Source organism: Hyla sarda, unplaced genomic scaffold (genome assembly GCF_029499605.1).
Source record: "Hyla sarda isolate aHylSar1 unplaced genomic scaffold, aHylSar1.hap1 scaffold_612, whole genome shotgun sequence".
Classification (NCBI taxonomy): domain Eukaryota; kingdom Metazoa; phylum Chordata; class Amphibia; order Anura; family Hylidae; genus Hyla; species Hyla sarda.
In genome coordinates this window covers 172,469-199,208 of record NW_026610627.1, presented here as the reverse complement: position 1 = coordinate 199,208, position 26,740 = coordinate 172,469, and the positions used below count along the sequence as shown (strand labels likewise).

General features: G+C 46.1%; 10 non-coding genes and 1 pseudogene across 10 annotated transcripts; all 11 read right to left on the bottom strand.

Annotated features, from left to right (window-relative positions):
* Positions 1 to 2,641: 2,641 nt before the first annotated feature.
* Positions 2,642 to 2,774, bottom strand: LOC130341147 (U2 spliceosomal RNA; annotated as a pseudogene).
* Positions 2,775 to 4,868: 2,094 nt separating this feature from the next.
* LOC130341135 (U2 spliceosomal RNA) lies at positions 4,869 to 5,059 on the bottom strand. Its single transcript, XR_008881129.1, has one exon. It is a non-coding gene; the product is annotated as a U2 spliceosomal RNA (small nuclear RNA).
* Positions 5,060 to 7,149: 2,090 nt separating this feature from the next.
* On the bottom strand, positions 7,150 to 7,340 carry LOC130341134 (U2 spliceosomal RNA). Its single transcript, XR_008881128.1, has one exon. It is a non-coding gene; the product is annotated as a U2 spliceosomal RNA (small nuclear RNA).
* A 2,093-nt stretch (positions 7,341 to 9,433) lies between these two features.
* LOC130341132 (U2 spliceosomal RNA) lies at positions 9,434 to 9,624 on the bottom strand. Its single transcript, XR_008881126.1, has one exon. It is a non-coding gene; the product is annotated as a U2 spliceosomal RNA (small nuclear RNA).
* Positions 9,625 to 11,714: 2,090 nt separating this feature from the next.
* Positions 11,715 to 11,905, bottom strand: LOC130341131 (U2 spliceosomal RNA). Its single transcript, XR_008881125.1, has one exon. It is a non-coding gene; the product is annotated as a U2 spliceosomal RNA (small nuclear RNA).
* Positions 11,906 to 13,995: 2,090 nt separating this feature from the next.
* LOC130341130 (U2 spliceosomal RNA) lies at positions 13,996 to 14,186 on the bottom strand. Its single transcript, XR_008881124.1, has one exon. It is a non-coding gene; the product is annotated as a U2 spliceosomal RNA (small nuclear RNA).
* Positions 14,187 to 16,286: 2,100 nt separating this feature from the next.
* On the bottom strand, positions 16,287 to 16,477 carry LOC130341129 (U2 spliceosomal RNA). The gene has a single exon (XR_008881123.1). It is a non-coding gene; the product is annotated as a U2 spliceosomal RNA (small nuclear RNA).
* Positions 16,478 to 18,568: 2,091 nt separating this feature from the next.
* On the bottom strand, positions 18,569 to 18,759 carry LOC130341139 (U2 spliceosomal RNA). The gene has a single exon (XR_008881132.1). It is a non-coding gene; the product is annotated as a U2 spliceosomal RNA (small nuclear RNA).
* A 2,090-nt stretch (positions 18,760 to 20,849) lies between these two features.
* Positions 20,850 to 21,040, bottom strand: LOC130341128 (U2 spliceosomal RNA). The gene has a single exon (XR_008881122.1). It is a non-coding gene; the product is annotated as a U2 spliceosomal RNA (small nuclear RNA).
* Positions 21,041 to 23,132: 2,092 nt separating this feature from the next.
* Positions 23,133 to 23,323, bottom strand: LOC130341127 (U2 spliceosomal RNA). Its single transcript, XR_008881121.1, has one exon. It is a non-coding gene; the product is annotated as a U2 spliceosomal RNA (small nuclear RNA).
* Positions 23,324 to 25,415: 2,092 nt separating this feature from the next.
* Positions 25,416 to 25,606, bottom strand: LOC130341125 (U2 spliceosomal RNA). The gene has a single exon (XR_008881120.1). It is a non-coding gene; the product is annotated as a U2 spliceosomal RNA (small nuclear RNA).
* Between the last annotated feature and the right edge of the window lie 1,134 nt (positions 25,607 to 26,740).

Sequence of the window (26,740 nt, the reverse complement as noted above, 5' to 3'; positions counted from 1 at the left end):
GTTTTCCTCAAGATGCTGTATTCGAGACCTAAAGATAATTTCTTTTCCTTTCTGCTCCAGGCACTTAGTTATTTCTTTTTTAAGATCATGTACCTCCTTCTCCACCTCCATCCCATGTGCTCTGAATTTGTACAGGGTTTGCAGACGAGTATTTAGGATATTATAAAATTCACGTTTTTCTTTAGCTTTCCTAACCCCAACACGGATAAAAAATTCTTTTATTTTTAGTTTCATTTTTTCCCACCAGATACTGGTGGGAGTGTTGGGGTCTTTTACTCGTCTGCATTCCTTGTAAAAGGTAATAAAATCTGATAAAACCTGCGGATCTTCTAAAAGGGACACGTTTAACTTCCAGGCATTCCTACCAGTTCTCCTTTTAAAATCACTTTTAACTTTAAAATACAATAATTTATGGTCAGAAAAAACATTGGTAAAAAGATCACAGTTAAAAGGCAGTACTTGATAAGAACAAAAAATAAAATCTATCCTGGAGCTACAGCTTGCATTGCTCCAGGTAACACCGTCTTCCTCTGGTACGTTAAAATTACATTTTTTAAAAACATCAGTGAGATTAAAATCTAAAATCAAGTTTTTTAACATAAAAGACGTCTTATCGTAGTTCCTACTCACTGCGTTCGAAAAACGGCGTTCTCCCCTTAAAATACAATTAAAATCACCTGATAAAACAAGAGGACTAGAATTGTTAATAAAAAGGGGTAAAATCTCCAACATTTTTATTCTTTCATTCTTATCAGGAGAACCATAAAAATTTAAAAACTGCCATTTAATACCATTAATAAAAGCGCTGACCAATAAAATTCTGCCTGGTAAAATTTCGTTAAAACTCTCAATTAAAACGTTCCCTTTAAAAAGTATGGCGACCCCTGCTGATCTGGACTCATTTGATCCAGACCAGACTGATGGACCGTGCACCCAATCATCTTCATATTCTTTATAATTTAATCTGTGCGGGATGCCACATTCCTGCAGGAAAAGGACGGAAGCAGCAAAAACCGACAAGTAATTAAATAGGGCAACCCTTCTTACTCTGGCGCTCACACTTCTCACGTTTAAGGACAGACCGGACAACTCAGCCATGGGAATGTACAAGAAAACGTCTTACACCTCTGATTCCCCCTCCGAAGCCTCATACCCCCCAAAATCTGACTCAACTGTACGCATAGAGGAAGCAGGAGAGGAGGCACCATCACTCAGCCGACCCCCCTCCTCCATCATGATTGAGGCATAGTTGTTCTCGGGCATCCTGGCAATCAGGGCTCCAGACTCATTGGGTTCTTCCACCTCTTGCCCCTCCATAGGGGTCGGGTGTTCACTTAGTTCCGTCTCTGGTACCTCAGAGACGGTCACCCCTGAAACCTCCTCCTGGCAGGGAGGAGGGGGGGTATCCCCTATGGGGACCTGTGGAGGAACGTCACTTGGGTTCCCTGCATCCGCAGGTACTTCCATCGGCTCCCCCTGGACCGCCTCCGAATAGAGTCTTCTGGAGCCCCTCCGCCTTTTAACCTTCACCTCTCCACCCGGATCATCGCTCTCAGGGGGACCCTGAGCCAGAGGTTGCTGAGGAGCGGATTCGGCCGCCGTCCGCTCCTCTCTTAACCCAGCATGCTCCTGGGGGCCAGTTTTTTCACCACTTGCACGTTTTTTGGCCATCCTCTGCTCTTTAGGGTCCCCTCCTTTTGCCTGAGGGGGGTCTTTCTCCTTCTCCATCTCACCGCTTACCTCTTGTGGGGGGGTAATCACTGGCTCTGCTTGCCTCGGCTGGTGTCCCGGTTGCTGTCCTTGCTGCCTCCAGGGTTGCCACTGCTGCTCCGTCCTATGTCTGTGGGGACAAGAGGAGAAAAGGTGACCGAATTGTTGACAGAAATTGCACCTCCCTCCTCTTGTGCATTTCTCTGTCTCGTGCTGTGTGCTACCACATTTTTTGCATGTACTTTCACAGTTTTCTTTTGTGTGTCCATATCTGTGACACTTCCTGCAGTAGCTTGGCATCCCCGCATAAAAGAGGTCGCCACACATATTATTTATTTTAAAACGAGCTGGTGGTAGTTGTATTCCCCCTGGCAATCTGTCATCTTTTTTGCATGTAACCTGAAATCTCCACTTAGATGTCCAGATGCCACAGCTGTTCATGATTTTTCCTCTGCACTCAACCTTACTAAAATAGACTTGTAAAAACAACTCAACATCGTGTAGGTTGGCGAAAGGGGAATACATCTTTACTACCACCAGCTTAATATCGTCTAGAACGTGCTCAATAATCCGGACACCCTGAAGCTTTTTGTCTTTACTCGCAGCAGCTCTGGTAACAAAATCTCTGTGGATGCCATTTTGTGTGAACGTCACATCAAAAATTTTACGCTTCGGGTAGTCCTGGATTGCCAATATCTCGCCCTTCTGTATTCCGAAAACTCCTCCGAGCACGTCCTCTACTACGAATTTCAAATCGTCCGCCCTTTTGGTATCATCCGTGAGAATGACTCTCACGGTGTTTTTGATCCTTGCGTATGCCGGCACAGAACCTGGATCCGGATCATCATCCATGGTTCTAACCTCTCTCCACCCGAAGGTCTTGAGAGGCGATCGCTACTCGTTACCCTGGGACTAGGCCCTCTCCCCTATAGCAACAAGTGGGTGAAGCCCAGGCAATAAACCTGGGCGATCCCACAAGGCCGAGGAGAGGGGTACCCGAGTACCTTCTGACCAGATCTCCTGTATTACTACACTTGATCTTAGCCAAAAGGCCGAGAAGCGATAACCGTGAAAGGGGCGGGCCCAACAAGGTCCCCTTCATGGGCACTATCACTGCTTGCTGTCAGGGAGGCTGCCAGACAATTTTCCATGCACACTCTGGGCTGGGGGGCAGTCAACCACCAGTACACACAGCAGAACCTAAACCCATACCATTATTGCTAAGCAGCAAGACAGGGGCCCATTGCACTCCCACGGGGCCTTTTTAAATGCAATCCATAACCCGGATTTGCCAGGAACCCTTCTTACTCCTCCTACTTGCATGTGACACTGGGCTTAGGATCTGCATAGGAAACACACACACAAGCACACACCTACCTTTGTTGCCTGCAGATGCCTCCTTGGCTGTCCCCAAACGGTATCAAACCAACACCCACGGGAAGCTGTAAGCATAGAGGACATGCCTGCACCCCATTGGACTTACCTGTGTGGGTTAAATCCGGGTTATTTGACAACCTATGGCGGTGATGGTTCTGCTCAGGCAGAGCAGTGCTGATGCTCCTCATAAAGCTGTCGCTGCTGTGAAGGTTCTAGGTGACATCACAAATCCCTTTGGTTACATACACAACAAAGCTGGGTTGTTGTTGTTTACACTCTGCAAGGCCTGTGGAAGTGAGTGACATCATAGCACTGTAGTTCTGAGGGTTCAAGATGGATGCAACAATCTCCTGTTGCTTCTATGAAGGCCGTAATAGACGACATCACCAAACAGCTCCATAGTCACATACACAGCAAAGGAGAGATGTTGTTTACACCTAGTGATGTCAGTGGTATTGAGTGACATCACAGCACAGTGCTAAGGCTCCTGGGCCTGGACACAGCAGCGGCTGCAATATCTCAACGGAGAATACGTTTATATCTATGTGTGTGTGTGCGCATATATATATATATATATATATATATATATATATATATATATATATATATTTCTCCGCCGAAATCACTTTTAAACCCATTTCCACCTTTTTTTCCCTTCTCTTCCTCTTACTTTTTTTTCACGTTTTTTTACGTTTTTCTCCTTTTCGCCTCTTTTCTGGGCGTATTATTCTTCTTTTTCTTCTTTTTTTTCGTCTAATGCATACCCCATCAGTGCAGCAATGCTTATTCAATACCGCCAGCAGATGGAGACACTGGGGGATAATTTTCTAAGGATTTATACTGATTTTTCCTGTCTGAATTTGTCGCACAGAAAGTTGCAGGCCAAATATGTGTGACATTTCTGCGACTTTAGCTTCTAGAGCATTTTTACAACATTATACATAGGTGCTGAATACATAAAAAGCGACTGTTCAGCGACAGACAAGTCGCATCGGCTGAAAGTAGGCCAGAATGTCAGTCCATGTTGGAGCAGGTTTAGATACAGTCTAAAGCATAGATCTCAAAGTCTGTGCACAGAATTTAGCAAGGGCCTCGCACCTTCTGATGCATCAGGTAGGTGCACAATAGCATAGCCTAACCCTCTGTACTTTGGTCTATATTGATGCGGGACATAGACAGCCAGCTGATGACCAATCCATTAGTGCAATGGATGGCTGGAAGCATTTGTCTTTGCCTTTGCAATACCACAGAAGCAATGCATGGTCAATGTACAGCAATGACACACCTGTGTGAACAGCCAGGAGACCCCCCCCCCCCCATGTTATGTTACATAGTTACATAGTTAGTACGGTCGAAAAAAGACATATGTCCATCACGTTCAACCAGGGAATTAAGGGGTAGGGGTGTGGCGCGATATTGGGGAAGGGATGAGATTTTATATTTCTTCATAAGCATTAATCTTATTTTGTCAATTAGGAACATTCAGCACCCACCCGCTATCAAGGCAGCTGCCTATCATGTCATGCCCTACCTGCACAGGTGTGCTGGCTACTCAAATGATCCAATTAAGGAGGCCATTTAGTCAGCAGCAGCAGAAGTCCTGTGCCTGGACGCTCCAACAGGGGCCAGACACAAGCAGAAGCAGAAGCAGCAGAAGCAGCAGCAGCACCACCTTTTGTTTATTGGCTGCAGCAGCAGCAAGGCCCACAGGGCTGGCTAGCTGGCTAGCCAGCAAGCAGGTAGCAATGAAAGTAGGAATCTTTCTTTTTAACCCTGTAAGGGGGTGGTGCACTGTACCCGAAGATACTGCCATATCGGGTCAATGCATAGGGCGACGGAAGCAAGCTTCGAAATCGGCCCCCGTTCTCAAAAATCCATTTAATATATGGTCCCCAGATAGGGGACGTATCAGATATTAAACTGATAAGAACAGATACTACACTTGATCTTAGCCAAAAGGCCGAGAAGCGATAACCGTGAAAGGGGCGGGCCCAACAAGGTCCCCTTCATGGGCACTATCACTGCTTGCTGTCAGGGAGGCTGCCAGACAATTTTCCATGCACACTCTGGGCTGGGGGGCAGTCAACCACCAGTACACACAGCAGAACCTAAACCCATACCATTATTGCTAAGCAGCAAGACAGGGGCCCATTGCACTCCCACGGGGCCTTTTTAAATGCAATCCATAACCCGGATTTGCCAGGAACCCTTCTTACTCCTCCTACTTGCATGTGACACTGGGCTTAGGATCTGCATAGGAAACACACACACAAGCACACACCTACCTTTGTTGCCTGCAGATGCCTCCTTGGCTGTCCCCAAACGGTATCAAACCAACACCCACGGGAAGCTGTAAGCATAGAGGACATGCCTGCACCCCATTGGACTTACCTGTGTGGGTTAAATCCGGGTTATTTGACAACCTATGGCGGTGATGGTTCTGCTCAGGCAGAGCAGTGCTGATGCTCCTCATAAAGCTGTCGCTGCTGTGAAGGTTCTAGGTGACATCACAAATCCCTTTGGTTACATACACAACAAAGCTGGGTTGTTGTTGTTTACACTCTGCAAGGCCTGTGGAAGTGAGTGACATCATAGCACTGTAGTTCTGAGGGTTCAAGATGGATGCAACAATCTCCTGTTGCTTCTATGAAGGCCGTAATAGACGACATCACCAAACAGCTCCATAGTCACATACACAGCAAAGGAGAGATGTTGTTTACACCTAGTGATGTCAGTGGTATTGAGTGACATCACAGCACAGTGCTAAGGCTCCTGGGCCTGGACACAGCAGCGGCTGCAATATCTCAACGGAGAATACGTTTATATCTATGTGTGTGTGTGCGCATATATATATATATATATATATATATATATATATATATATATATATTTCTCCGCCGAAATCACTTTTAAACCCATTTCCACCTTTTTTTCCCTTCTCTTCCTCTTACTTTTTTTTCACGTTTTTTTACGTTTTTCTCCTTTTCGCCTCTTTTCTGGGCGTATTATTCTTCTTTTTCTTCTTTTTTTTCGTCTAATGCATACCCCATCAGTGCAGCAATGCTTATTCAATACCGCCAGCAGATGGAGACACTGGGGGATAATTTTCTAAGGATTTATACTGATTTTTCCTGTCTGAATTTGTCGCACAGAAAGTTGCAGGCCAAATATGTGTGACATTTCTGCGACTTTAGCTTCTAGAGCATTTTTACAACATTATACATAGGTGCTGAATACATAAAAAGCGACTGTTCAGCGACAGACAAGTCGCATCGGCTGAAAGTAGGCCAGAATGTCAGTCCATGTTGGAGCAGGTTTAGATACAGTCTAAAGCATAGATCTCAAAGTCTGTGCACAGAATTTAGCAAGGGCCTCGCACCTTCTGATGCATCAGGTAGGTGCACAATAGCATAGCCTAACCCTCTGTACTTTGGTCTATATTGATGCGGGACATAGACAGCCAGCTGATGACCAATCCATTAGTGCAATGGATGGCTGGAAGCATTTGTCTTTGCCTTTGCAATACCACAGAAGCAATGCATGGTCAATGTACAGCAATGACACACCTGTGTGAACAGCCAGGAGACCCCCCCCCCCCCATGTTATGTTACATAGTTACATAGTTAGTACGGTCGAAAAAAGACATATGTCCATCACGTTCAACCAGGGAATTAAGGGGTAGGGGTGTGGCGCGATATTGGGGAAGGGATGAGATTTTATATTTCTTCATAAGCATTAATCTTATTTTGTCAATTAGGAACATTCAGCACCCACCCGCTATCAAGGCAGCTGCCTATCATGTCATGCCCTACCTGCACAGGTGTGCTGGCTACTCAAATGATCCAATTAAGGAGGCCATTTAGTCAGCAGCAGCAGAAGTCCTGTGCCTGGACGCTCCAACAGGGGCCAGACACAAGCAGAAGCAGAAGCAGCAGAAGCAGCAGCAGCACCACCTTTTGTTTATTGGCTGCAGCAGCAGCAAGGCCCACAGGGCTGGCTAGCTGGCTAGCCAGCAAGCAGGTAGCAATGAAAGTAGGAATCTTTCTTTTTAACCCTGTAAGGGGGTGGTGCACTGTACCCGAAGATACTGCCATATCGGGTCAATGCATAGGGCGACGGAAGCAAGCTTCGAAATCGGCCCCCGTTCTCAAAAATCCATTTAATATATGGTCCCCAGATAGGGGACGTATCAGATATTAAACTGATAAGAACAGATACTACACTTGATCTTAGCCAAAAGGCCGAGAAGCGATAACCGTGAAAGGGGCGGGCCCAACAAGGTCCCCTTCATGGGCACTATCACTGCTTGCTGTCAGGGAGGCTGCCAGACAATTTTCCATGCACACTCTGGGCTGGGGGGCAGTCAACCACCAGTACACACAGCAGAACCTAAACCCATACCATTATTGCTAAGCAGCAAGACAGGGGCCCATTGCACTCCCACGGGGCCTTTTTAAATGTAATCCATAACCCGGATTTGCCAGGAACCCTTCTTACTCCTCCTACTTGCATGTGACACTGGGCTTAGGATCTGCATAGGAAACACACACACAAGCACACACCTACCTTTGTTGCCTGCAGATGCCTCCTTGGCTGTCCCCAAACGGTATCAAACCAACACCCACGGGAAGCTGTAAGCATAGAGGACATGCCTGCACCCCATTGGACTTACCTGTGTGGGTTAAATCCGGGTTATTTGACAACCTATGGCGGTGATGGTTCTGCTCAGGCAGAGCAGTGCTGATGCTCCTCATAAAGCTGTCGCTGCTGTGAAGGTTCTAGGTGACATCACAAATCCCTTTGGTTACATACACAACAAAGCTGGGTTGTTGTTGTTTACACTCTGCAAGGCCTGTGGAAGTGAGTGACATCATAGCACTGTAGTTCTGAGGGTTCAAGATGGATGCAACAATCTCCTGTTGCTTCTATGAAGGCCGTAATAGACGACATCACCAAACAGCTCCATAGTCACATACACAGCAAAGGAGAGATGTTGTTTACACCTAGTGATGTCAGTGGTATTGAGTGACATCACAGCACAGTGCTAAGGCTCCTGGGCCTGGACACAGCAGCGGCTGCAATATCTCAACGGAGAATACGTTTATATCTATGTGTGTGTGTGCGCATATATATATATATATATATATATATATATATATATATATATATATATTTCTCCGCCGAAATCACTTTTAAACCCATTTCCACCTTTTTTTCCCTTCTCTTCCTCTTACTTTTTTTTCACGTTTTTTTACGTTTTTCTCCTTTTCGCCTCTTTTCTGGGCGTATTATTCTTCTTTTTCTTCTTTTTTTTCGTCTAATGCATACCCCATCAGTGCAGCAATGCTTATTCAATACCGCCAGCAGATGGAGACACTGGGGGATAATTTTCTAAGGATTTATACTGATTTTTCCTGTCTGAATTTGTCGCACAGAAAGTTGCAGGCCAAATATGTGTGACATTTCTGCGACTTTAGCTTCTAGAGCATTTTTACAACATTATACATAGGTGCTGAATACATAAAAAGCGACTGTTCAGCGACAGACAAGTCGCATCGGCTGAAAGTAGGCCAGAATGTCAGTCCATGTTGGAGCAGGTTTAGATACAGTCTAAAGCATAGATCTCAAAGTCTGTGCACAGAATTTAGCAAGGGCCTCGCACCTTCTGATGCATCAGGTAGGTGCACAATAGCATAGCCTAACCCTCTGTACTTTGGTCTATATTGATGCGGGACATAGACAGCCAGCTGATGACCAATCCATTAGTGCAATGGATGGCTGGAAGCATTTGTCTTTGCCTTTGCAATACCACAGAAGCAATGCATGGTCAATGTACAGCAATGACACACCTGTGTGAACAGCCAGGAGACCCCCCCCCCCCCCATGTTATGTTACATAGTTACATAGTTAGTACGGTCGAAAAAAGACATATGTCCATCACGTTCAACCAGGGAATTAAGGGGTAGGGGTGTGGCGCGATATTGGGGAAGGGATGAGATTTTATATTTCTTCATAAGCATTAATCTTATTTTGTCAATTAGGAACATTCAGCACCCACCCGCTATCAAGGCAGCTGCCTATCATGTCATGCCCTACCTGCACAGGTGTGCTGGCTACTCAAATGATCCAATTAAGGAGGCCATTTAGTCAGCAGCAGCAGAAGTCCTGTGCCTGGACGCTCCAACAGGGGCCAGACACAAGCAGAAGCAGAAGCAGCAGAAGCAGCAGCAGCACCACCTTTTGTTTATTGGCTGCAGCAGCAGCAAGGCCCACAGGGCTGGCTAGCTGGCTAGCCAGCAAGCAGGTAGCAATGAAAGTAGGAATCTTTCTTTTTAACCCTGTAAGGGGGTGGTGCACTGTACCCGAAGATACTGCCATATCGGGTCAATGCATAGGGCGACGGAAGCAAGCTTCGAAATCGGCCCCCGTTCTCAAAAATCCATTTAATATATGGTCCCCAGATAGGGGACGTATCAGATATTAAACTGATAAGAACAGATACTACACTTGATCTTAGCCAAAAGGCCGAGAAGCGATAACCGTGAAAGGGGCGGGCCCAACAAGGTCCCCTTCATGGGCACTATCACTGCTTGCTGTCAGGGAGGCTGCCAGACAATTTTCCATGCACACTCTGGGCTGGGGGGCAGTCAACCACCAGTACACACAGCAGAACCTAAACCCATACCATTATTGCTAAGCAGCAAGACAGGGGCCCATTGCACTCCCACGGGGCCTTTTTAAATGCAATCCATAACCCGGATTTGCCAGGAACCCTTCTTACTCCTCCTACTTGCATGTGACACTGGGCTTAGGATCTGCATAGGAAACACACACACAAGCACACACCTACCTTTGTTGCCTGCAGATGCCTCCTTGGCTGTCCCCAAACGGTATCAAACCAACACCCACGGGAAGCTGTAAGCATAGAGGACATGCCTGCACCCCATTGGACTTACCTGTGTGGGTTAAATCCGGGTTATTTGACAACCTATGGCGGTGATGGTTCTGCTCAGGCAGAGCAGTGCTGATGCTCCTCATAAAGCTGTCGCTGCTGTGAAGGTTCTAGGTGACATCACAAATCCCTTTGGTTACATACACAACAAAGCTGGGTTGTTGTTGTTTACACTCTGCAAGGCCTGTGGAAGTGAGTGACATCATAGCACTGTAGTTCTGAGGGTTCAAGATGGATGCAACAATCTCCTGTTGCTTCTATGAAGGCCGTAATAGACGACATCACCAAACAGCTCCATAGTCACATACACAGCAAAGGAGAGATGTTGTTTACACCTAGTGATGTCAGTGGTATTGAGTGACATCACAGCACAGTGCTAAGGCTCCTGGGCCTGGACACAGCAGCGGCTGCAATATCTCAACGGAGAATACGTTTATATCTATGTGTGTGTGTGCGCATATATATATATATATATATATATATATATATATATATATATATATTTCTCCGCCGAAATCACTTTTAAACCCATTTCCACCTTTTTTTCCCTTCTCTTCCTCTTACTTTTTTTTCACGTTTTTTTACGTTTTTCTCCTTTTCGCCTCTTTTCTGGGCGTATTATTCTTCTTTTTCTTCTTTTTTTTCGTCTAATGCATACCCCATCAGTGCAGCAATGCTTATTCAATACCGCCAGCAGATGGAGACACTGGGGGATAATTTTCTAAGGATTTATACTGATTTTTCCTGTCTGAATTTGTCGCACAGAAAGTTGCAGGCCAAATATGTGTGACATTTCTGCGACTTTAGCTTCTAGAGCATTTTTACAACATTATACATAGGTGCTGAATACATAAAAAGCGACTGTTCAGCGACAGACAAGTCGCATCGGCTGAAAGTAGGCCAGAATGTCAGTCCATGTTGGAGCAGGTTTAGATACAGTCTAAAGCATAGATCTCAAAGTCTGTGCACAGAATTTAGCAAGGGCCTCGCACCTTCTGATGCATCAGGTAGGTGCACAATAGCATAGCCTAACCCTCTGTACTTTGGTCTATATTGATGCGGGACATAGACAGCCAGCTGATGACCAATCCATTAGTGCAATGGATGGCTGGAAGCATTTGTCTTTGCCTTTGCAATACCACAGAAGCAATGCATGGTCAATGTACAGCAATGACACACCTGTGTGAACAGCCAGGAGACCCCCCCCCCCCCATGTTATGTTACATAGTTACATAGTTAGTACGGTCGAAAAAAGACATATGTCCATCACGTTCAACCAGGGAATTAAGGGGTAGGGGTGTGGCGCGATATTGGGGAAGGGATGAGATTTTATATTTCTTCATAAGCATTAATCTTATTTTGTCAATTAGGAACATTCAGCACCCACCCGCTATCAAGGCAGCTGCCTATCATGTCATGCCCTACCTGCACAGGTGTGCTGGCTACTCAAATGATCCAATTAAGGAGGCCATTTAGTCAGCAGCAGCAGAAGTCCTGTGCCTGGACGCTCCAACAGGGGCCAGACACAAGCAGAAGCAGAAGCAGCAGAAGCAGCAGCAGCACCACCTTTTGTTTATTGGCTGCAGCAGCAGCAAGGCCCACAGGGCTGGCTAGCTGGCTAGCCAGCAAGCAGGTAGCAATGAAAGTAGGAATCTTTCTTTTTAACCCTGTAAGGGGGTGGTGCACTGTACCCGAAGATACTGCCATATCGGGTCAATGCATAGGGCGACGGAAGCAAGCTTCGAAATCGGCCCCCGTTCTCAAAAATCCATTTAATATATGGTCCCCAGATAGGGGACGTATCAGATATTAAACTGATAAGAACAGATACTACACTTGATCTTAGCCAAAAGGCCGAGAAGCGATAACCGTGAAAGGGGCGGGCCCAACAAGGTCCCCTTCATGGGCACTATCACTGCTTGCTGTCAGGGAGGCTGCCAGACAATTTTCCATGCACACTCTGGGCTGGGGGGCAGTCAACCACCAGTACACACAGCAGAACCTAAACCCATACCATTATTGCTAAGCAGCAAGACAGGGGCCCATTGCACTCCCACGGGGCCTTTTTAAATGCAATCCATAACCCGGATTTGCCAGGAACCCTTCTTACTCCTCCTACTTGCATGTGACACTGGGCTTAGGATCTGCATAGGAAACACACACACAAGCACACACCTACCTTTGTTGCCTGCAGATGCCTCCTTGGCTGTCCCCAAACGGTATCAAACCAACACCCACGGGAAGCTGTAAGCATAGAGGACATGCCTGCACCCCATTGGACTTACCTGTGTGGGTTAAATCCGGGTTATTTGACAACCTATGGCGGTGATGGTTCTGCTCAGGCAGAGCAGTGCTGATGCTCCTCATAAAGCTGTCGCTGCTGTGAAGGTTCTAGGTGACATCACAAATCCCTTTGGTTACATACACAACAAAGCTGGGTTGTTGTTGTTTACACTCTGCAAGGCCTGTGGAAGTGAGTGACATCATAGCACTGTAGTTCTGAGGGTTCAAGATGGATGCAACAATCTCCTGTTGCTTCTATGAAGGCCGTAATAGACGACATCACCAAACAGCTCCATAGTCACATACACAGCAAAGGAGAGATGTTGTTTACACCTAGTGATGTCAGTGGTATTGAGTGACATCACAGCACAGTGCTAAGGCTCCTGGGCCTGGACACAGCAGCGGCTGCAATATCTCAACGGAGAATACGTTTATATCTATGTGTGTGTGTGCGCATATATATATATATATATATATATATATATATATATATATATATATTTCTCCGCCGAAATCACTTTTAAACCCATTTCCACCTTTTTTTCCCTTCTCTTCCTCTTACTTTTTTTTCACGTTTTTTTACGTTTTTCTCCTTTTCGCCTCTTTTCTGGGCGTATTATTCTTCTTTTTCTTCTTTTTTTTCGTCTAATGCATACCCCATCAGTGCAGCAATGCTTATTCAATACCGCCAGCAGATGGAGACACTGGGGGATAATTTTCTAAGGATTTATACTGATTTTTCCTGTCTGAATTTGTCGCACAGAAAGTTGCAGGCCAAATATGTGTGACATTTCTGCGACTTTAGCTTCTAGAGCATTTTTACAACATTATACATAGGTGCTGAATACATAAAAAGCGACTGTTCAGCGACAGACAAGTCGCATCGGCTGAAAGTAGGCCAGAATGTCAGTCCATGTTGGAGCAGGTTTAGATACAGTCTAAAGCATAGATCTCAAAGTCTGTGCACAGAATTTAGCAAGGGCCTCGCACCTTCTGATGCATCAGGTAGGTGCACAATAGCATAGCCTAACCCTCTGTACTTTGGTCTATATTGATGCGGGACATAGACAGCCAGCTGATGACCAATCCATTAGTGCAATGGATGGCTGGAAGCATTTGTCTTTGCCTTTGCAATACCACAGAAGCAATGCATGGTCAATGTACAGCAATGACACACCTGTGTGAACAGCCAGGAGACCCCCCCCCCCCCATGTTATGTTACATAGTTACATAGTTAGTACGGTCGAAAAAAGACATATGTCCATCACGTTCAACCAGGGAATTAAGGGGTAGGGGTGTGGCGCGATATTGGGGAAGGGATGAGATTTTATATTTCTTCATAAGCATTAATCTTATTTTGTCAATTAGGAACATTCAGCACCCACCCGCTATCAAGGCAGCTGCCTATCATGTCATGCCCTACCTGCACAGGTGTGCTGGCTACTCAAATGATCCAATTAAGGAGGCCATTTAGTCAGCAGCAGCAGAAGTCCTGTGCCTGGACGCTCCAACAGGGGCCAGACACAAGCAGAAGCAGAAGCAGCAGAAGCAGCAGCAGCACCACCTTTTGTTTATTGGCTGCAGCAGCAGCAAGGCCCACAGGGCTGGCTAGCTGGCTAGCCAGCAAGCAGGTAGCAATGAAAGTAGGAATCTTTCTTTTTAACCCTGTAAGGGGGTGGTGCACTGTACCCGAAGATACTGCCATATCGGGTCAATGCATAGGGCGACGGAAGCAAGCTTCGAAATCGGCCCCCGTTCTCAAAAATCCATTTAATATATGGTCCCCAGATAGGGGACGTATCAGATATTAAACTGATAAGAACAGATACTACACTTGATCTTAGCCAAAAGGCCGAGAAGCGATAACCGTGAAAGGGGCGGGCCCAACAAGGTCCCCTTCATGGGCACTATCACTGCTTGCTGTCAGGGAGGCTGCCAGACAATTTTCCATGCACACTCTGGGCTGGGGGGCAGTCAACCACCAGTCAACCACCAGTACACACAGCAGAACCTAAACCCATACCATTATTGCTAAGCAGCAAGACAGGGGCCCATTGCACTCCCACGGGGCCTTTTTAAATGCAATCCATAACCCGGATTTGCCAGGAACCCTTCTTACTCCTCCTACTTGCATGTGACACTGGGCTTAGGATCTGCATAGGAAACACACACACAAGCACACACCTACCTTTGTTGCCTGCAGATGCCTCCTTGGCTGTCCCCAAACGGTATCAAACCAACACCCACGGGAAGCTGTAAGCATAGAGGACATGCCTGCACCCCATTGGACTTACCTGTGTGGGTTAAATCCGGGTTATTTGACAACCTATGGCGGTGATGGTTCTGCTCAGGCAGAGCAGTGCTGATGCTCCTCATAAAGCTGTCGCTGCTGTGAAGGTTCTAGGTGACATCACAAATCCCTTTGGTTACATACACAACAAAGCTGGGTTGTTGTTGTTTACACTCTGCAAGGCCTGTGGAAGTGAGTGACATCATAGCACTGTAGTTCTGAGGGTTCAAGATGGATGCAACAATCTCCTGTTGCTTCTATGAAGGCCGTAATAGACGACATCACCAAACAGCTCCATAGTCACATACACAGCAAAGGAGAGATGTTGTTTACACCTAGTGATGTCAGTGGTATTGAGTGACATCACAGCACAGTGCTAAGGCTCCTGGGCCTGGACACAGCAGCGGCTGCAATATCTCAACGGAGAATACGTTTATATCTATGTGTGTGTGTGCGCATATATATATATATATATATATATATATATATATATATATATATATCTCCGCCGAAATCACTTTTAAACCCATTTCCACCTTTTTTTCCCTTCTCTTCCTCTTACTTTTTTTTCACGTTTTTTTACGTTTTTCTCCTTTTCGCCTCTTTTCTGGGCGTATTATTCTTCTTTTTCTTCTTTTTTTTCGTCTAATGCATACCCCATCAGTGCAGCAATGCTTATTCAATACCGCCAGCAGATGGAGACACTGGGGGATAATTTTCTAAGGATTTATACTGATTTTTCCTGTCTGAATTTGTCGCACAGAAAGTTGCAGGCCAAATATGTGTGACATTTCTGCGACTTTAGCTTCTAGAGCATTTTTACAACATTATACATAGGTGCTGAATACATAAAAAGCGACTGTTCAGCGACAGACAAGTCGCATCGGCTGAAAGTAGGCCAGAATGTCAGTCCATGTTGGAGCAGGTTTAGATACAGTCTAAAGCATAGATCTCAAAGTCTGTGCACAGAATTTAGCAAGGGCCTCGCACCTTCTGATGCATCAGGTAGGTGCACAATAGCATAGCCTAACCCTCTGTACTTTGGTCTATATTGATGCGGGACATAGACAGCCAGCTGATGACCAATCCATTAGTGCAATGGATGGCTGGAAGCATTTGTCTTTGCCTTTGCAATACCACAGAAGCAATGCATGGTCAATGTACAGCAATGACACACCTGTGTGAACAGCCAGGAGACCCCCCCCCCCCCCATGTTATGTTACATAGTTACATAGTTAGTACGGTCGAAAAAAGACATATGTCCATCACGTTCAACCAGGGAATTAAGGGGTAGGGGTGTGGCGCGATATTGGGGAAGGGATGAGATTTTATATTTCTTCATAAGCATTAATCTTATTTTGTCAATTAGGAACATTCAGCACCCACCCGCTATCAAGGCAGCTGCCTATCATGTCATGCCCTACCTGCACAGGTGTGCTGGCTACTCAAATGATCCAATTAAGGAGGCCATTTAGTCAGCAGCAGCAGAAGTCCTGTGCCTGGACGCTCCAACAGGGGCCAGACACAAGCAGAAGCAGAAGCAGCAGAAGCAGCAGCAGCACCACCTTTTGTTTATTGGCTGCAGCAGCAGCAAGGCCCACAGGGCTGGCTAGCTGGCTAGCCAGCAAGCAGGTAGCAATGAAAGTAGGAATCTTTCTTTTTAACCCTGTAAGGGGGTGGTGCACTGTACCCGAAGATACTGCCATATCGGGTCAATGCATAGGGCGACGGAAGCAAGCTTCGAAATCGGCCCCCGTTCTCAAAAATCCATTTAATATATGGTCCCCAGATAGGGGACGTATCAGATATTAAACTGATAAGAACAGATACTACACTTGATCTTAGCCAAAAGGCCGAGAAGCGATAACCGTGAAAGGGGCGGGCCCAACAAGGTCCCCTTCATGGGCACTATCACTGCTTGCTGTCAGGGAGGCTGCCAGACAATTTTCCATGCACACTCTGGGCTGGGGGGCAGTCAACCACCAGTACACACAGCAGAACCTAAACCCATACCATTATTGCTAAGCAGCAAGACAGGGGCCCATTGCACTCCCACGGGGCCTTTTTAAATGCAATCCATAACCCGGATTTGCCAGGAACCCTTCTTACTCCTCCTACTTGCATGTGACACTGGGCTTAGGATCTGCATAGGAAACACACACACAAGCACACACCTACCTTTGTTGCCTGCAGATGCCTCCTTGGCTGTCCCCAAACGGTATCAAACCAACACCCACGGGAAGCTGTAAGCATAGAGGACATGCCTGCACCCCATTGGACTTACCTGTGTGGGTTAAATCCGGGTTATTTGACAACCTATGGCGGTGATGGTTCTGCTCAGGCAGAGCAGTGCTGATGCTCCTCATAAAGCTGTCGCTGCTGTGAAGGTTCTAGGTGACATCACAAATCCCTTTGGTTACATACACAACAAAGCTGGGTTGTTGTTGTTTACACTCTGCAAGGCCTGTGGAAGTGAGTGACATCATAGCACTGTAGTTCTGAGGGTTCAAGATGGATGCAACAATCTCCTGTTGCTTCTATGAAGGCCGTAATAGACGACATCACCAAACAGCTCCATAGTCACATACACAGCAAAGGAGAGATGTTGTTTACACCTAGTGATGTCAGTGGTATTGAGTGACATCACAGCACAGTGCTAAGGCTCCTGGGCCTGGACACAGCAGCGGCTGCAATATCTCAACGGAGAATACGTTTATATCTATGTGTGTGTGTGCGCATATATATATATATATATATATATATATATATATATATATATATATTTCTCCGCCGAAATCACTTTTAAACCCATTTCCACCTTTTTTTCCCTTCTCTTCCTCTTACTTTTTTTTCACGTTTTTTTACGTTTTTCTCCTTTTCGCCTCTTTTCTGGGCGTATTATTCTTCTTTTTCTTCTTTTTTTTCGTCTAATGCATACCCCATCAGTGCAGCAATGCTTATTCAATACCGCCAGCAGATGGAGACACTGGGGGATAATTTTCTAAGGATTTATACTGATTTTTCCTGTCTGAATTTGTCGCACAGAAAGTTGCAGGCCAAATATGTGTGACATTTCTGCGACTTTAGCTTCTAGAGCATTTTTACAACATTATACATAGGTGCTGAATACATAAAAAGCGACTGTTCAGCGACAGACAAGTCGCATCGGCTGAAAGTAGGCCAGAATGTCAGTCCATGTTGGAGCAGGTTTAGATACAGTCTAAAGCATAGATCTCAAAGTCTGTGCACAGAATTTAGCAAGGGCCTCGCACCTTCTGATGCATCAGGTAGGTGCACAATAGCATAGCCTAACCCTCTGTACTTTGGTCTATATTGATGCGGGACATAGACAGCCAGCTGATGACCAATCCATTAGTGCAATGGATGGCTGGAAGCATTTGTCTTTGCCTTTGCAATACCACAGAAGCAATGCATGGTCAATGTACAGCAATGACACACCTGTGTGAACAGCCAGGAGACCCCCCCCCCCCCCATGTTATGTTACATAGTTACATAGTTAGTACGGTCGAAAAAAGACATATGTCCATCACGTTCAACCAGGGAATTAAGGGGTAGGGGTGTGGCGCGATATTGGGGAAGGGATGAGATTTTATATTTCTTCATAAGCATTAATCTTATTTTGTCAATTAGGAACATTCAGCACCCACCCGCTATCAAGGCAGCTGCCTATCATGTCATGCCCTACCTGCACAGGTGTGCTGGCTACTCAAATGATCCAATTAAGGAGGCCATTTAGTCAGCAGCAGCAGAAGTCCTGTGCCTGGACGCTCCAACAGGGGCCAGACACAAGCAGAAGCAGAAGCAGCAGAAGCAGCAGCAGCACCACCTTTTGTTTATTGGCTGCAGCAGCAGCAAGGCCCACAGGGCTGGCTAGCTGGCTAGCCAGCAAGCAGGTAGCAATGAAAGTAGGAATCTTTCTTTTTAACCCTGTAAGGGGGTGGTGCACTGTACCCGAAGATACTGCCATATCGGGTCAATGCATAGGGCGACGGAAGCAAGCTTCGAAATCGACCCCCGTTCTCAAAAATCCATTTAATATATGGTCCCCAGATAGGGGACGTATCAGATATTAAACTGATAAGAACAGATACTACACTTGATCTTAGCCAAAAGGCCGAGAAGCGATAACCGTGAAAGGGGCGGGCCCAACAAGGTCCCCTTCATGGGCACTATCACTGCTTGCTGTCAGGGAGGCTGCCAGACAATTTTCCATGCACACTCTGGGCTGGGGGGCAGTCAACCACCAGTACACACAGCAGAACCTAAACCCATACCATTATTGCTAAGCAGCAAGACAGGGGCCCATTGCACTCCCACGGGGCCTTTTTAAATGCAATCCATAACCCGGATTTGCCAGGAACCCTTCTTACTCCTCCTACTTGCATGTGACACTGGGCTTAGGATCTGCATAGGAAACACACACACAAGCACACACCTACCTTTGTTGCCTGCAGATGCCTCCTTGGCTGTCCCCAAACGGTATCAAACCAACACCCACGGGAAGCTGTAAGCATAGAGGACATGCCTGCACCCCATTGGACTTACCTGTGTGGGTTAAATCCGGGTTATTTGACAACCTATGGCGGTGATGGTTCTGCTCAGGCAGAGCAGTGCTGATGCTCCTCATAAAGCTGTCGCTGCTGTGAAGGTTCTAGGTGACATCACAAATCCCTTTGGTTACATACACAACAAAGCTGGGTTGTTGTTGTTTACACTCTGCAAGGCCTGTGGAAGTGAGTGACATCATAGCACTGTAGTTCTGAGGGTTCAAGATGGATGCAACAATCTCCTGTTGCTTCTATGAAGGCCGTAATAGACGACATCACCAAACAGCTCCATAGTCACATACACAGCAAAGGAGAGATGTTGTTTACACCTAGTGATGTCAGTGGTATTGAGTGACATCACAGCACAGTGCTAAGGCTCCTGGGCCTGGACACAGCAGCGGCTGCAATATCTCAACGGAGAATACGTTTATATCTATGTGTGTGTGTGCGCATATATATATATATATATATATATATATATATATATATATATATATTTCTCCGCCGAAATCACTTTTAAACCCATTTCCACCTTTTTTTCCCTTCTCTTCCTCTTACTTTTTTTTCACGTTTTTTTACGTTTTTCTCCTTTTCGCCTCTTTTCTGGGCGTATTATTCTTCTTTTTCTTCTTTTTTTTCGTCTAATGCATACCCCATCAGTGCAGCAATGCTTATTCAATACCGCCAGCAGATGGAGACACTGGGGGATAATTTTCTAAGGATTTATACTGATTTTTCCTGTCTGAATTTGTCGCACAGAAAGTTGCAGGCCAAATATGTGTGACATTTCTGCGACTTTAGCTTCTAGAGCATTTTTACAACATTATACATAGGTGCTGAATACATAAAAAGCGACTGTTCAGCGACAGACAAGTCGCATCGGCTGAAAGTAGGCCAGAATGTCAGTCCATGTTGGAGCAGGTTTAGATACAGTCTAAAGCATAGATCTCAAAGTCTGTGCACAGAATTTAGCAAGGGCCTCGCACCTTCTGATGCATCAGGTAGGTGCACAATAGCATAGCCTAACCCTCTGTACTTTGGTCTATATTGATGCGGGACATAGACAGCCAGCTGATGACCAATCCATTAGTGCAATGGATGGCTGGAAGCATTTGTCTTTGCCTTTGCAATACCACAGAAGCAATGCATGGTCAATGTACAGCAATGACACACCTGTGTGAACAGCCAGGAGACCCCCCCCCCCCCATGTTATGTTACATAGTTACATAGTTAGTACGGTCGAAAAAAGACATATGTCCATCACGTTCAACCAGGGAATTAAGGGGTAGGGGTGTGGCGCGATATTGGGGAAGGGATGAGATTTTATATTTCTTCATAAGCATTAATCTTATTTTGTCAATTAGGAACATTCAGCACCCACCCGCTATCAAGGCAGCTGCCTATCATGTCATGCCCTACCTGCACAGGTGTGCTGGCTACTCAAATGATCCAATTAAGGAGGCCATTTAGTCAGCAGCAGCAGAAGTCCTGTGCCTGGACGCTCCAACAGGGGCCAGACACAAGCAGAAGCAGAAGCAGCAGAAGCAGCAGCAGCACCACCTTTTGTTTATTGGCTGCAGCAGCAGCAAGGCCCACAGGGCTGGCTAGCTGGCTAGCCAGCAAGCAGGTAGCAATGAAAGTAGGAATCTTTCTTTTTAACCCTGTAAGGGGGTGGTGCACTGTACCCGAAGATACTGCCATATCGGGTCAATGCATAGGGCGACGGAAGCAAGCTTCGAAATCGGCCCCCGTTCTCAAAAATCCATTTAATATATGGTCCCCAGATAGGGGACGTATCAGATATTAAACTGATAAGAACAGATACTACACTTGATCTTAGCCAAAAGGCCGAGAAGCGATAACCGTGAAAGGGGCGGGCCCAACAAGGTCCCCTTCATGGGCACTATCACTGCTTGCTGTCAGGGAGGCTGCCAGACAATTTTCCATGCACACTCTGGGCTGGGGGGCAGTCAACCACCAGTACACACAGCAGAACCTAAACCCATACCATTATTGCTAAGCAGCAAGACAGGGGCCCATTGCACTCCCACGGGGCCTTTTTAAATGCAATCCATAACCCGGATTTGCCAGGAACCCTTCTTACTCCTCCTACTTGCATGTGACACTGGGCTTAGGATCTGCATAGGAAACACACACACAAGCACACACCTACCTTTGTTGCCTGCAGATGCCTCCTTGGCTGTCCCCAAACGGTATCAAACCAACACCCACGGGAAGCTGTAAGCATAGAGGACATGCCTGCACCCCATTGGACTTACCTGTGTGGGTTAAATCCGGGTTATTTGACAACCTATGGCGGTGATGGTTCTGCTCAGGCAGAGCAGTGCTGATGCTCCTCATAAAGCTGTCGCTGCTGTGAAGGTTCTAGGTGACATCACAAATCCCTTTGGTTACATACACAACAAAGCTGGGTTGTTGTTGTTTACACTCTGCAAGGCCTGTGGAAGTGAGTGACATCATAGCACTGTAGTTCTGAGGGTTCAAGATGGATGCAACAATCTCCTGTTGCTTCTATGAAGGCCGTAATAGACGACATCACCAAACAGCTCCATAGTCACATACACAGCAAAGGAGAGATGTTGTTTACACCTAGTGATGTCAGTGGTATTGAGTGACATCACAGCACAGTGCTAAGGCTCCTGGGCCTGGACACAGCAGCGGCTGCAATATCTCAACGGAGAATACGTTTATATCTATGTGTGTGTGTGCGCATATATATATATATATATATATATATATATATATATATATATATATTTCTCCGCCGAAATCACTTTTAAACCCATTTCCACCTTTTTTTCCCTTCTCTTCCTCTTACTTTTTTTTCACGTTTTTTTACGTTTTTCTCCTTTTCGCCTCTTTTCTGGGCGTATTATTCTTCTTTTTCTTCTTTTTTTTCGTCTAATGCATACCCCATCAGTGCAGCAATGCTTATTCAATACCGCCAGCAGATGGAGACACTGGGGGATAATTTTCTAAGGATTTATACTGATTTTTCCTGTCTGAATTTGTCGCACAGAAAGTTGCAGGCCAAATATGTGTGACATTTCTGCGACTTTAGCTTCTAGAGCATTTTTACAACATTATACATAGGTGCTGAATACATAAAAAGCGACTGTTCAGCGACAGACAAGTCGCATCGGCTGAAAGTAGGCCAGAATGTCAGTCCATGTTGGAGCAGGTTTAGATACAGTCTAAAGCATAGATTCTCAAAGTCTGTGCACAGAATTTAGCAAGGGCCTCGCACCTTCTGATGCATCAGGTAGGTGCACAATAGCATAGCCTAACCCTCTGTACTTTGGTCTATATTGATGCGGGACATAGACAGCCAGCTGATGACCAATCCATTAGTGCAATGGATGGCTGGAAGCATTTGTCTTTGCCTTTGCAATACCACAGAAGCAATGCATGGTCAATGTACAGCAATGACACACCTGTGTGAACAGCCAGGAGACCCCCCCCCCCCCCATGTTATGTTACATAGTTACATAGTTAGTACGGTCGAAAAAAGACATATGTCCATCACGTTCAACCAGGGAATTAAGGGGTAGGGGTGTGGCGCGATATTGGGGAAGGGATGAGATTTTATATTTCTTCATAAGCATTAATCTTATTTTGTCAATTAGGAACATTCAGCACCCACCCGCTATCAAGGCAGCTGCCTATCATGTCATGCCCTACCTGCACAGGTGTGCTGGCTACTCAAATGATCCAATTAAGGAGGCCATTTAGTCAGCAGCAGCAGAAGTCCTGTGCCTGGACGCTCCAACAGGGGCCAGACACAAGCAGAAGCAGAAGCAGCAGAAGCAGCAGCAGCACCACCTTTTGTTTATTGGCTGCAGCAGCAGCAAGGCCCACAGGGCTGGCTAGCTGGCTAGCCAGCAAGCAGGTAGCAATGAAAGTAGGAATCTTTCTTTTTAACCCTGTAAGGGGGTGGTGCACTGTACCCGAAGATACTGCCATATCGGGTCAATGCATAGGGCGACGGAAGCAAGCTTCGAAATCGGCCCCCGTTCTCAAAAATCCATTTAATATATGGTCCCCAGATAGGGGACGTATCAGATATTAAACTGATAAGAACAGATACTACACTTGATCTTAGCCAAAAGGCCGAGAAGCGATAACCGTGAAAGGGGCGGGCCCAACAAGGTCCCCTTCATGGGCACTATCACTGCTTGCTGTCAGGGAGGCTGCCAGACAATTTTCCATGCACACTCTGGGCTGGGGGGCAGTCAACCACCAGTACACACAGCAGAACCTAAACCCATACCATTATTGCTAAGCAGCAAGACAGGGGCCCATTGCACTCCCACGGGGCCTTTTTAAATGCAATCCATAACCCGGATTTGCCAGGAACCCTTCTTACTCCTCCTACTTGCATGTGACACTGGGCTTAGGATCTGCATAGGAAACACACACACAAGCACACACCTACCTTTGTTGCCTGCAGATGCCTCCTTGGCTGTCCCCAAACGGTATCAAACCAACACCCACGGGAAGCTGTAAGCATAGAGGACATGCCTGCACCCCATTGGACTTACCTGTGTGGGTTAAATCCGGGTTATTTGACAACCTATGGCGGTGATGGTTCTGCTCAGGCAGAGCAGTGCTGATGCTCCTCATAAAGCTGTCGCTGCTGTGAAGGTTCTAGGTGACATCACAAATCCCTTTGGTTACATACACAACAAAGCTGGGTTGTTGTTGTTTACACTCTGCAAGGCCTGTGGAAGTGAGTGACATCATAGCACTGTAGTTCTGAGGGTTCAAGATGGATGCAACAATCTCCTGTTGCTTCTATGAAGGCCGTAATAGACGACATCACCAAACAGCTCCATAGTCACATACACAGCAAAGGAGAGATGTTGTTTACACCTAGTGATGTCAGTGGTATTGAGTGACATCACAGCACAGTGCTAAGGCTCCTGGGCCTGGACACAGCAGCGGCTGCAATATCTCAACGGAGAATACGTTTATATCTATGTGTGTGTGTGCGCATATATATATATATATATATATATATATATATATATATATATATATTTCTCCGCCGAAATCACTTTTAAACCCATTTCCACCTTTTTTTCCCTTCTCTTCCTCTTACTTTTTTTTCACGTTTTTTTACGTTTTTCTCCTTTTCGCCTCTTTTCTGGGCGTATTATTCTTCTTTTTCTTCTTTTTTTTCGTCTAATGCATACCCCATCAGTGCAGCAATGCTTATTCAATACCGCCAGCAGATGGAGACACTGGGGGATAATTTTCTAAGGATTTATACTGATTTTTCCTGTCTGAATTTGTCGCACAGAAAGTTGCAGGCCAAATATGTGTGACATTTCTGCGACTTTAGCTTCTAGAGCATTTTTACAACATTATACATAGGTGCTGAATACATAAAAAGCGACTGTTCAGCGACAGACAAGTCGCATCGGCTGAAAGTAGGCCAGAATGTCAGTCCATGTTGGAGCAGGTTTAGATACAGTCTAAAGCATAGATCTCAAAGTCTGTGCACAGAATTTAGCAAGGGCCTCGCACCTTCTGATGCATCAGGTAGGTGCACAATAGCATAGCCTAACCCTCTGTACTTTGGTCTATATTGATGCGGGACATAGACAGCCAGCTGATGACCAATCCATTAGTGCAATGGATGGCTGGAAGCATTTGTCTTTGCCTTTGCAATACCACAGAAGCAATGCATGGTCAATGTACAGCAATGACACACCTGTGTGAACAGCCAGGAGACCCCCCGCCCCCCCCATGTTATGTTACATAGTTACATAGTTAGTACGGTCGAAAAAAGACATATGTCCATCACGTTCAACCAGGGAATTAAGGGGTAGGGGTGTGGCGCGATATTGGGGAAGGGATGAGATTTTATATTTCTTCATAAGCATTAATCTTATTTTGTCAATTAGGAACATTCAGCACCCACCCGCTATCAAGGCAGCTGCCTATCATGTCATGCCCTACCTGCACAGGTGTGCTGGCTACTCAAATGATCCAATTAAGGAGGCCATTTAGTCAGCAGCAGCAGAAGTCCTGTGCCTGGACGCTCCAACAGGGGCCAGACACAAGCAGAAGCAGAAGCAGCAGAAGCAGCAGCAGCACCACCTTTTGTTTATTGGCTGCAGCAGCAGCAAGGCCCACAGGGCTGGCTAGCTGGCTAGCCAGCAAGCAGGTAGCAATGAAAGTAGGAATCTTTCTTTTTAACCCTGTAAGGGGGTGGTGCACTGTACCCGAAGATACTGCCATATCGGGTCAATGCATAGGGCGACGGAAGCAAGCTTCGAAATCGGCCCCCGTTCTCAAAAATCCATTTAATATATGGTCCCCAGATAGGGGACGTATCAGATATTAAACTGATAAGAACAGATACTACACTTGATCTTAGCCAAAAGGCCGAGAAGCGATAACCGTGAAAGGGGCGGGCCCAACAAGGTCCCCTTCATGGGCACTATCACTGCTTGCTGTCAGGGAGGCTGCCAGACAATTTTCCATGCACACTCTGGGCTGGGGGGCAGTCAACCACCAGTACACACAGCAGAACCTAAACCCATACCATTATTGCTAAGCAGCAAGACAGGGGCCCATTGCACTCCCACGGGGCCTTTTTAAATGCAATCCATAACCCGGATTTGCCAGGAACCCTTCTTACTCCTCCTACTTGCATGTGACACTGGGCTTAGGATCTGCATAGGAAACACACACACAAGCACACACCTACCTTTGTTGCCTGCAGATGCCTCCTTGGCTGTCCCCAAACGGTATCAAACCAACACCCACGGGAAGCTGTAAGCATAGAGGACATGCCTGCACCCCATTGGACTTACCTGTGTGGGTTAAATCCGGGTTATTTGACAACCTATGGCGGTGATGGTTCTGCTCAGGCAGAGCAGTGCTGATGCTCCTCATAAAGCTGTCGCTGCTGTGAAGGTTCTAGGTGACATCACAAATCCCTTTGGTTACATACACAACAAAGCTGGGTTGTTGTTGTTTACACTCTGCAAGGCCTGTGGAAGTGAGTGACATCATAGCACTGTAGTTCTGAGGGTTCAAGATGGATGCAACAATCTCCTGTTGCTTCTATGAAGGCCGTAATAGACGACATCACCAAACAGCTCCATAGTCACATACACAGCAAAGGAGAGATGTTGTTTACACCTAGTGATGTCAGTGGTATTGAGTGACATCACAGCACAGTGCTAAGGCTCCTGGGCCTGGACACAGCAGCGGCTGCAATATCTCAACGGAGAATACGTTTATATCTATGTGTGTGTGTGCGCATATATATATATATATATATATATATATATATATATATATATATATTCTCCGCCGAAATCACTTTTAAACCCATTTCCACCTTTTTTTCCCTTCTCTTCCTCTTACTTTTTTTTCACGTTTTTTTACGTTTTTCTCCTTTTCGCCTCTTTTCTGGGCGTATTATTCTTCTTTTTCTTCTTTTTTTTCGTCTAATGCATACCCCATCAGTGCAGCAATGCTTATTCAATACCGCCAGCAGATGGAGACACTGGGGGATAATTT